Below are 10,285 nucleotides of genomic sequence, written 5' to 3'. Positions count from 1 at the left end.
TAGAATTCTTTGCTTGCGGTCTTAAAAATAAAACATAAATAAAGGGGCTAAATCACGAGATGTTGTGTGGAAATTAAACTTGTTTTAGATGAGACATAAAACGGATGTAGACAATATATGAAGTGTATTAAAATCACTATCAAAGTTAGCCATCAATGATAGGCATAGCTAAATTCTCTCATTTCTTCCTTTTTGTTAATTCCTAACACCCAAGACAAATGTAAACCGAAAAGATTTTCTATTTTCTATATACAACATGAATATACTGTTTTCTCACCATGGAGTGTCTGCATCCAAAATGTCTTCAATTTTGGGTTTGCTGGCTCAGAGGTGTGCGCTGACAGTTTATTTGGGTAGTGATGAATAAGATTTAGCAAAGGCCAGAAGCACAGAAGTGCAGGAGAGTAACACAAATCCCACCAAAAAAGCAGTCACACTGCAGTAGTCTTAAGATGACAGTTTCCAGCTGTCTTCTGTTTACAACTATTGATTATTAGAAGAAACAGATTGGTGGGATGCTTCCTCGGGTCCGCTGACAGGAACGTCTGTCTCCGCTGTTGCGTGCATTGAAGCGTCTAATGACTAGAGTGAGCTGTGTGAAATTTAATGCATATTTTTCAAAAGATTATGACTGCTGTTATGGAATTATTTAAAGTGTATCCACAATAATAACAATGTTATAGTGAGATGTGCAGTGCAGGACAGCTCATCATCTCATAACATGGGGGTGTGAATTTCATGTACTTTGCATATTTGGGAAGGATCGCAAAACATACATTAGCAACAATTAGCAGAGACCAAATTTGACAATGGGGGAAAGACAACATCACTAATGGGCATCGAGTTTGTGTTGGAAATTAATATTTTGCTTTCCCTCCACTCCTCTCTCCAATATTGTTTCATCCATTACAATATGAGGAGTAATTCAATGAATGTATTCGTCCTCCATGGCTTGAGGCATCATCATTATAAGATCTGAAGCGCAATTGGCTTTTTGGGGAGTGGTGTTGGGGGGATAGGGTGGGCATGGTGCACATCTTACCAAGAAAACATCACACACACAGATAAACCCTCTTCAAACAAAACAACGATAAAAACCCCTTTGGCTTTCCCTGACAAGAATACTTATGAAGGTTTTAAACTGTTGAGCTAGTCTTGTTCAATTCAACTACACAAATGTATTTGGTGACCTAAAAACATTTGCAAATGCACTTACTGGTTTGCTTCAAAGAGAACACAGCCTGAAGATAGTCATCACAAATCTCAAGTCGAATCAACTTGATTTACTGATGCATTCACATTTTCTTTGCTGCTCCTGGTTTTTCCTCCAGAGAGAAGCATGCCTATCTGATAGAAAGTCAAGATCAGACTAAACAATAGAGAGCTGACAGATGGGATTTTTTAGTCAATAGGATGGGTCACAGCTTCATATTTCAACCCCACACACAAAACACCTTCCTGCAATATTGTATTCAGCGATTATCATTGTGGCCCATGAAAGTGGCCCACAAGTGTCAGCTGCCAATGTGTGAACAGCCACTGATGAATGGAGCAGGCCTTCTTGCTCAGCAGGATGCTGGCTGGACTCCTTTCCTAAATACAATCAGAGACAATGCACTAATATACAGTGCAAATTGACAAAGAAAAACCTAGCTTATGGATTGTTTAAAATAACAATTTAAATACATAAATAGATAAACGACTGGAATAGCAATCGTTAAAGCACAAGTATCCACAACAGGGAGAATCTATTCTTTGGTATTTGTTGCAGCAGAATTTGTGTGTCTTAGGATGCTGAAGGACAAGAAACAATAGTCATTCTTTTTCATACTTTTAAAAAATAAAAAAATAAACAAGCAGTATGAATTATTGCTTGCTATGGTAACAGCATGTGAACAATGAAAGAAGAGAGTGCGCACTCGTGTATACTTCGAGCAACACATTGGACCGGTGTTCTTATGTATAATGTTTGTTTTGGGGGTTTTTTGGCTGGAGGATAATGTGTGCGACACAGCAAGCTGATGTGCTTAAAATAACAATTGCCACAGACCCTACTCGTAAACATCCCAAAGATGTGTGTTGACAGACTCTTTGTCACATGGGGATTTGCCTCACAAATGAAAACAGCGCTTTTAATATATTCTCTTCTTGTGTTGCATGTCTAATTTGCTCACAAATGACCCAATTATAATTTGTAGTTTAGACAATGAGAATATAGCAAGGTTCAATGTGTTTTTTTAAATGATAATTTATATGATATATAATTCAGTTATTCCAGAGAACACAAGAAAAGCATTTACAATTGATTACTAATTGGCTATGTATTCATGTTATTGGACAAATCTCAGAGCTCCATTTGGCACTGGAGTACGGTCACACATTTTAAAAAGCTACCCTTTTGTTTAAACATTTAAAACGAGTGGTGAAAAATGAAATAACCATCGGGGAGCTGACAGCTAATCTCCACATGCTCCATTAACTGCAACGAATGAGGGAAAAACTTATGTGAGAGCCCAAAGTGCAGCTCACTGTTTAATGAAATCTAGATTAGCTTAGTCCACTCTGAAGTCCTGATGAATGTATATATCAAGTTCAGAGAAATATGCAATGTCCAAGAAGGAAAAACAGTTTTTGGTTGTGTGCTAGGTCAAAATTCCATTTTTAGATCTCCCATCACCCGTCTGTCCATCCATCTGTCTGTCCGTCCGTCCATCCAGCCATCCATATTCTATTCCACTTATCCTCACTTCAGTTTTGGGTGGCCTTATCCTAGCTGACGATGGGTGGGGTACACCCCGAACCAAACTTGATGTGTCTGTATACACTGGAAAATAAACAATGGATAAACAAAGCAATCCATCATTCCGTCTAACATTTTAGCTTTAAGTGAGGTGAATCATTTATTGAGTACAAGATGAAATTTTTGAATGGTAAGTAAACTAATATCTTAAGGTGAAACAAGCCAGTTGTTTCAATGGGTCCCAAACTGAAATATTTCAATTGGCTTTATGACAACCCCAAACAATATGTCATGAATATATTTGTCACATTTGAAAAAGACAACCTAGAAATGGCTGTATTTGTTTTCATACAGATGAAATCACTCTATATGGTTTTACACAGTGTTTTAATCTTTGGGGGGGCAAAATGCATATTTATTGGTTGTCTTTTTTCACCGCACTTTTATAAAGTTTATAACGTTATGGTTAAGGTGGACTAAGAACGGTTCATTTTGTTTTGAACACAATGTCAGGTAATTAGTTTGTGATTTTAAAATGAACAATAAATGAGAGTTTATAAAGGAATGGTCAAAGTGTGTTTAAAGCACTATTATTTACTAAGTCAACATTCTATGTAGGTAAATTGAAGCACGGTGGGATGAGGGGTTGGCCCGGCCTGCCTCGCTTTTCAGCGGCTGCGGAATCCCACACTTTCAGGTTAAATTCAAAAGGGTTGTTTGTAATAAAGCAAATTTGTCACTCTTTATTTCAGATTAACCATTTGAAATTAAATTAATAAATCTTAAATTTGGGTATAATGTTGCTTTCAACTTAGATCACTTATGACAGAAAAATCAGAGCTCACTATTTCACTAGCCAAACTCTCAAGATAGACTGAAAATCACAACTGTTGGCTGACTATTCATGCCTAACGTTTGTGTTGGAATTGTTCCAGTTAAGTCTAGTAGGCAGCACTAATTTGCATTTCATTTTGTTTTCCTTCTGTGACTTCATTATGACAGCAGTCTGTGGATTGCAAAGGATGAAACAATGCTAACAACAAAGGAAGTGTGGAAATTTTCCAGAATAAGGTCCTGTTTAAAGAACCAGATGAATGCATTTTTTGCAGCAATGCAGATTTTTAGATGCCATTCTCACAAAAGTGATATTGTACTGTATTATGTATTGAAAGAGAAGAAATCATCATTGAACATGGCAAAAACTAAAGAGATTATTTTGAATGACAGGCAGGACAGAGCAAACCCGGCCCCGTTCTACACAAACAGAGACTGTGTGCAAATGTATTTTTTGCATTATACAAACCTTATTCATGCATTTTTGATACATTCTATTGCATAATAAAATATAAATATTGTTTTATATAAAGGCACTAAGGAGTGGCAAGCTCAGATTTTGTTGTGTTAGGAATTCTGTTATAAGCAAAACAATACTCAGTGATTTATAATCAAAATAGAAAAGAGAAAATAGCTTGAGGAAACACTACTGCCTCAATCTGTTTGTCTGTTGGATTCTCTGTGCAGCTGTTAACCCAAATATCATACCAATTGTTTCTTGTAATGTCAAATGGCCTGTTATGTCATCCATCATTGTTTCAGAGAGACAAAGATTAATATGATCAATGTAGAGGCGACAAAAAAAATAAAAAATAAAAAAATAACGGTCAAACAGTCAGGATGTAATATAGTGATGGACGGGAATGATGATTCTAGACCCACAAAAATAGATGGGGAGACAGGAGGCAGGCGACCATCATCATCATCACACAGCTTTTTGCAAATGTTCTCCTGCATGTTAAAAATGTTCTTGAGAAGAAGTTTTGAATTAAAATAAAATACAATCATTTTACTTGGGAGGATGGCCCAAAACCTCCATGGATTTTAAATGGAGGGATTTCTCAAGTGCACACAATAGGCCACATAAAATATCATTTGGTCATCATTTTATGAAGATTACGAGTTTAAAACGACCAGAGTTTGAGATATGTGGTAGCTAGTGGCTGCTTATCTGCCTTTACGCAGCATAGGCAGTAAAAATGTCCATCTGGTATGCGATACAAGATCAGCATCAGTTACTCAAGTAAGCATACTCAGTTTTACCAATTTTGAGTCCTGACAATATTAGCCATAAAACCAAGATGTCGCCAAAGCATGACTTTTATGCGAGTTTTTCAGAACATAACAGATAATAAGTTCCCTCAAAAATTCTGCAGATAGGTGAATCCATAAGGAGTAAACCGGGACTGTGCATAATAACAACTTTAAACAGCAGAAAATTGAGAGCAGGAACATGCTAAACAGACCTTTAACAGAAAATCTCATTTAAAAAAAAAAACGGTAATCATATTCTGTGTCTCACTTCGGTATTCAGTAATTATGATTTGATTAACTCAATTTCATATTGCATATTTTTTTTTGTTTTGACTGCTTCATTCAACAAAGTCTATGCAGCATTGTGACTTTGTGTGAAGGCTGGCGGCGCTTGCCACTAGGAGTTAATGAGGTCAGCACCCAGTTACATCACTGCATGGCACTCAACCTGATAAATCTGCCCTGGGAGGAAATTGGTCCAGTTGACTGGGAATGTGCGTACATTCGGTATCATGTGACGACGCCCAAAGCGAGATTTTACACAGTATATTTTGCCACGTCCATGTGAATATTCTCGCTTTATTCCATGCACTTGCTCTAAATCTGTATGATCAAATCACTTGACAAACATTACTGTTCTGTAAAATTTCAGCTTCTACATTTACTTTTGATCCGAGCAGAACTCTGACAATGCAGCACAATGGAGAAACAAATTGGCACTGCAAATGGTCCTCAATGTCACTGGGTTGGCATTAATGAGCCCGCTCGGGCAAGTAGATAACCGTCTACAGCCTGATTGAAGCTATATCCACATTAGCGATGACTGCTGCATCCTCAGACGCATCTCAATTGATGACGCGCCCCTAACCCATTTCCAAATGAGCGTCTGGCAAGATCCTCCTTGTCAAGGCAGATAGGATGGCCATGCAGTCCAGGGTACAAATAGTGAGGGTGCTAACCCACAAACAGAATGAAAATGACCCAGAGAGACGCTCAGCGGGACGGAGATAGATGGAAGCATCACGCTGCTTTACTTCATGTCGTTTCTTTTTACAATGATGACGGTACGATGAATCACCCGGTGACCTACATGGAAGTGACCTGGCTGAGTGAATCAGATGGATATCTTTTATTACTGTGCTATCTCCTTGTAGAATTTATTGTTTGGTGGCAGATCGGAACCCTTGAGGTTTATCTAGTCAATCGTCCATCCGTCAATCTGCTCATACAGCAGTCCTTCTATTCTTGTAGGGAAAAAAAACATTTGTCTTTCCTCATCTAATCAACCCAAAAGTTACAATTAACAATCAAGAAATGAAATAAGTAATATTATAAAATATGTCAAATTTCCTAAAAATCTACCGTCTCCTGTATATATTTGAGTTTAGTTTGACATTTGACGCAAACTAGAATGCATCCAACCTTTTCCTATTGTGCTTATCCTCTCTAGAGCCTATTCCAGCTAGCTTTGCGTGCCCCGAACAAGTTGCCAGCCAATTCCAGGCTAAGTGGGATATTTGAATTCATAATGTTGGTCTGCAACACCAAATTGAACCCAAATATCAAATAAGTCAAGTGTAACATATAAGATATAATCACTGTTCTAAAGATTTGAAAGCATCGCAAGAAAAAAAAGCACATCACTTGACTTGTTGGTTGTCAGTTCATATTGTTTTCCAGCTTAGACCATTGAGAAAGGCACGCTAAGCTTCACCCGCAGGATCTGAGCAGCACGTTCTCATTTCAGGACCAATGAATTATCATAATGAGCCAACTGTGGTTGTTGATGTGTATGTATGTCAAACATGCTGTAGCAAACCACCCCCGGGCACACACTGCACGTCTTCGTGTGAGTCCAAGTTACCGTTGACTGAATGGCCTTCCATAATGTGCACTCCTAGAAAGTCATCCGGTGGTTCAACGTAGGCGAGAAGACTGAACTCAACAGTAGTGTACTGCGTGAAATACAAACCCAAATTCCAATGAAGTTGGGACACTGGGAACTATGATAAGGACACTAATCGTTAAAGCTTGGTAGGGGCAATCCTTTCCCGTCCTCGTTTGATATGTTGAAATCCTCAACAGTCCGCGATCTCCGCCATGGTCATATTTTGCACATTTTAGAATAGAATAGAATAGAATAGAATAGAATAGAATAGAATAGAATAGAATAGAATAGAATAGAATAGAATAGAATAGAAGGCCCTTTATATTCATTTTACAACTTAGTTGTACAACGAAATTCGGAGAGCTGCTCCCTTCCTACTGCAAACATTACAAAATTTAAAAAAGTATAAAAGGAAGTCTGAGAATAAAAGTGAAAGATCTTATTTACAGTATAGCTATTAGTCTAAGAATGAAGGTTAAAAATCTTATTTAGAGTATGTAAATATTTTAAATATATGTAATGTTTAATATAAATAAATAAATAGATAAATAATATATAAATATAAATATTTAATATAAATATATAAATAATATATAAAATATGTAATATTTCAAGACAAGAGGAGACATCAAGGTCTGAACTGTTGGTATCCATACAAAACCACACATTTGTCACACGGGCAGAATATGGCTTGGATTTGTTTATCTGAAATAAGCAGTGATTTTGTTGAAAAAGATGTGCGCAATCATACGTACGTTGCTCCCAAATCCGTACGTACCTTTCAGCATTGATGATGCCTTTACAGATGCGCAAGTTGGGCACAAAGACACCCCCATTCCATCACAGATGCTGACTTTTGAACTTTGGCTGATAACAATCCAGATTGTCCTTTTCCTCTTAGGCCCAGAGGACATGCCATTCATAATTTTCAAAAACAATTTGAAATGTGGACCTTGCAGTGAAGCATCTGAGATAAACTCCGGCACAGATAAGCCTGCGGCGTTTGTGCGTGTTGCTGATATATGGCTATCATTGCTTTGCATGGTCTGGTTAAACTTGCATTTGTATAGAGAACAAACTGTGTTAACTGACAATGGTTTCCCGATGAGTTCCTGAGTTTTTTAGTACTGATTGGAGGTCACGGGCATTCAATGGTGATTTTTAGCCTTAGCACTTATGTGCAGAGATTTATCCAGATTCTCTGAATTTGTTGATGATATTATGGATAGATGATGAAATCCTTTAATTCCTTTCAATTGTATCTTCAGTGTTGTTTTTAACTGTCTGACTTTTTTTCACAAAGTGGTGAACCTCAGCCCATCTTTACTTGTGAACAAACAAACCTTTTGAGGATGCCCATTCATAACGCTCACCACCTTTCATTTAACCTGTGGAATATTCAAATTTTTTTGGGGGGTTGCTTTTTTTTTATTTTTACCTTCTTCAACTTTCCCAGTCTCTTGTCACCATTGTGACAACTTTTCAAATTTAAAATAAGAGAATATTTACCAAAAAATCATTTTCATCAGTTTGAATTCGAAATTTCTGATCTTTCTCCGCGCAGCAACAATTTCGTACATCATGTGTTGCAGACCAGTCCCAGAACGGAGTTGCTGCACAACACAATGCATCAGTTACGTAATGCAATGCGACCGTTGAGGCCCACCAGTTTATTTTCTCCCAGAGGACAAGCAAGACAAATTCATATTGACCTTTGAAAACGATACGCTTAATACTATGTGTCACCGCCAGCTCCATCGTCGTCAAAAGAACTAAGTCAAAATGCAGTTAAAGGAATTCAGAACACACGCTGTCAGTGATACAAAACTAAATGCAAAAGGCAGCTTGACTAAGGCAGCCTTGGCACATCTTCTGATCCTTGCTTACTTCCATGTGCTGGTGATTTCATTCAACCATTAGCATGTTGATCTGACAAACTGTGTGTCAAGAGAAATGAATCATAAAGAAAACACTAGTAGAGGGAAAGACCTCCAGTTTGCATGTGTGCTAGAGGTGCCAATGACGACAAATATTTTTGCGTTATTTTGACGACCAGTTGTGGTTGTCTGCCTTGCCGTCTGGGATAGGCTTCAGCACTCCCCCGCGACCCTGAACTTTTTTTTGTGGGAAAAAAGATGAACTTATATCAAATGTGAAATTATACAACAAAGTAAATATTTGCTCAACTGTCTTTTTCTGAAAACATTTCATTTTGCACTTCCACCCTACTGCTATCTAACATCGGTGTTAATTTATGAAATACAGTAATTGCGATCTCCAGAGAGTTTCATATCGTCATCACTGTCAAGTTGTCCTGATTTTCCCCAGTTCTTTGCCCCAATTTGAAAAAGGGCCTCGGTCCTTAAAACGACTCAGATCTTCCACTTTTCCTTTGTCTTTTTGTATTTTCTTGCAAGGTTAATTAAAAGGTGATTAGGTTGATAACCTTAAACAAAGAAAACATTGCATTATTTTATATTGGACTAAGTTCCGTAATTTCATACATATACCAGGAAAATATGAAGCATAGGTAACTAAGTGAAAGTAAATAAGGTACATAACTGAGTGTTTAAACATAAACATATGCCAAACATAAACATCCACTTTGCCTTTGTGAATACATCAAATTGATTGAGCCACTCAAAGTTCAGATAAACACAGCTTGAAGCTCACACCAAACATTTCATCAAACAAAGCATTAGCCAAACATCCAAGTCAATTTCCTACCAGTTGCTGACCAGGAACCGAGGAGTATCTTTGGGGTGTTTTTCTTTGCTTTCTCTGTTGAAGCTTTTTTGTTTTCATGAACAGACTTATTTGTTCCCCCAGCTCACATGCTGGTCTGTAGGCAATAAGGCCATCCCTGGCATCTGACAGGAACTTTGGTGAATTGTGATGTGGCTGTTTTTTCTCTGCCCCCTGCAGGTCTGGAAGGTGACGAGTGGATATTTTGACTGAATGATCTTTGCATTATTTTATATTGACGTGACAATTACACACCTGATCATCATCTCTGCACTTTTTGGTTGATTGAAACAAAGTAGGGAGTGTCTTGATAGTGTCATGGGTCATTGGTGTGTAGCGTTAAACAGTCATGTGGAAAGTCGATGTTGCTACTTTGCTCAAATGTGTTCACCCAAATAGAAGATCCCCTCATCTAATTAGGCCTACATCTTCCCTTCAGATTCCTTATCATGCGAAGCCGTGCGTGCGTGCACATGGTATAGTGCATTTGGATGCATTTCGCTGACCCAAGTGTTTGGCTATCAAGCTTGTTGACCCTCCCAGTGTCAAATGCGTGAGAAAATAGACTCACAAGATACACGCTATAAGACAGCGAGGCTTCCAGAGGCCATTGCTTCAACATGCAATTGCGGGTGCCACTGACAGCAACTTGAAGTCCACATGACAAACAGCAGTTGGCTTGCACGCTACCAACTTATACCAATGATATCGCTAATGCACACAACCCCTTTACATCCAAATATCCTCCTTAGATTACCCCATTCACACATACGCACACACGCACAGCTAAGCTCCAGGGCAACTCTGGGTGATCAACAACTATA

Source organism: Syngnathus scovelli, chromosome 4 (genome assembly GCF_024217435.2).
Source record: "Syngnathus scovelli strain Florida chromosome 4, RoL_Ssco_1.2, whole genome shotgun sequence".
Lineage (NCBI taxonomy): Eukaryota > Metazoa > Chordata > Actinopteri > Syngnathiformes > Syngnathidae > Syngnathus > Syngnathus scovelli.
Note: the sequence above shows the minus strand (reverse complement) of the source record.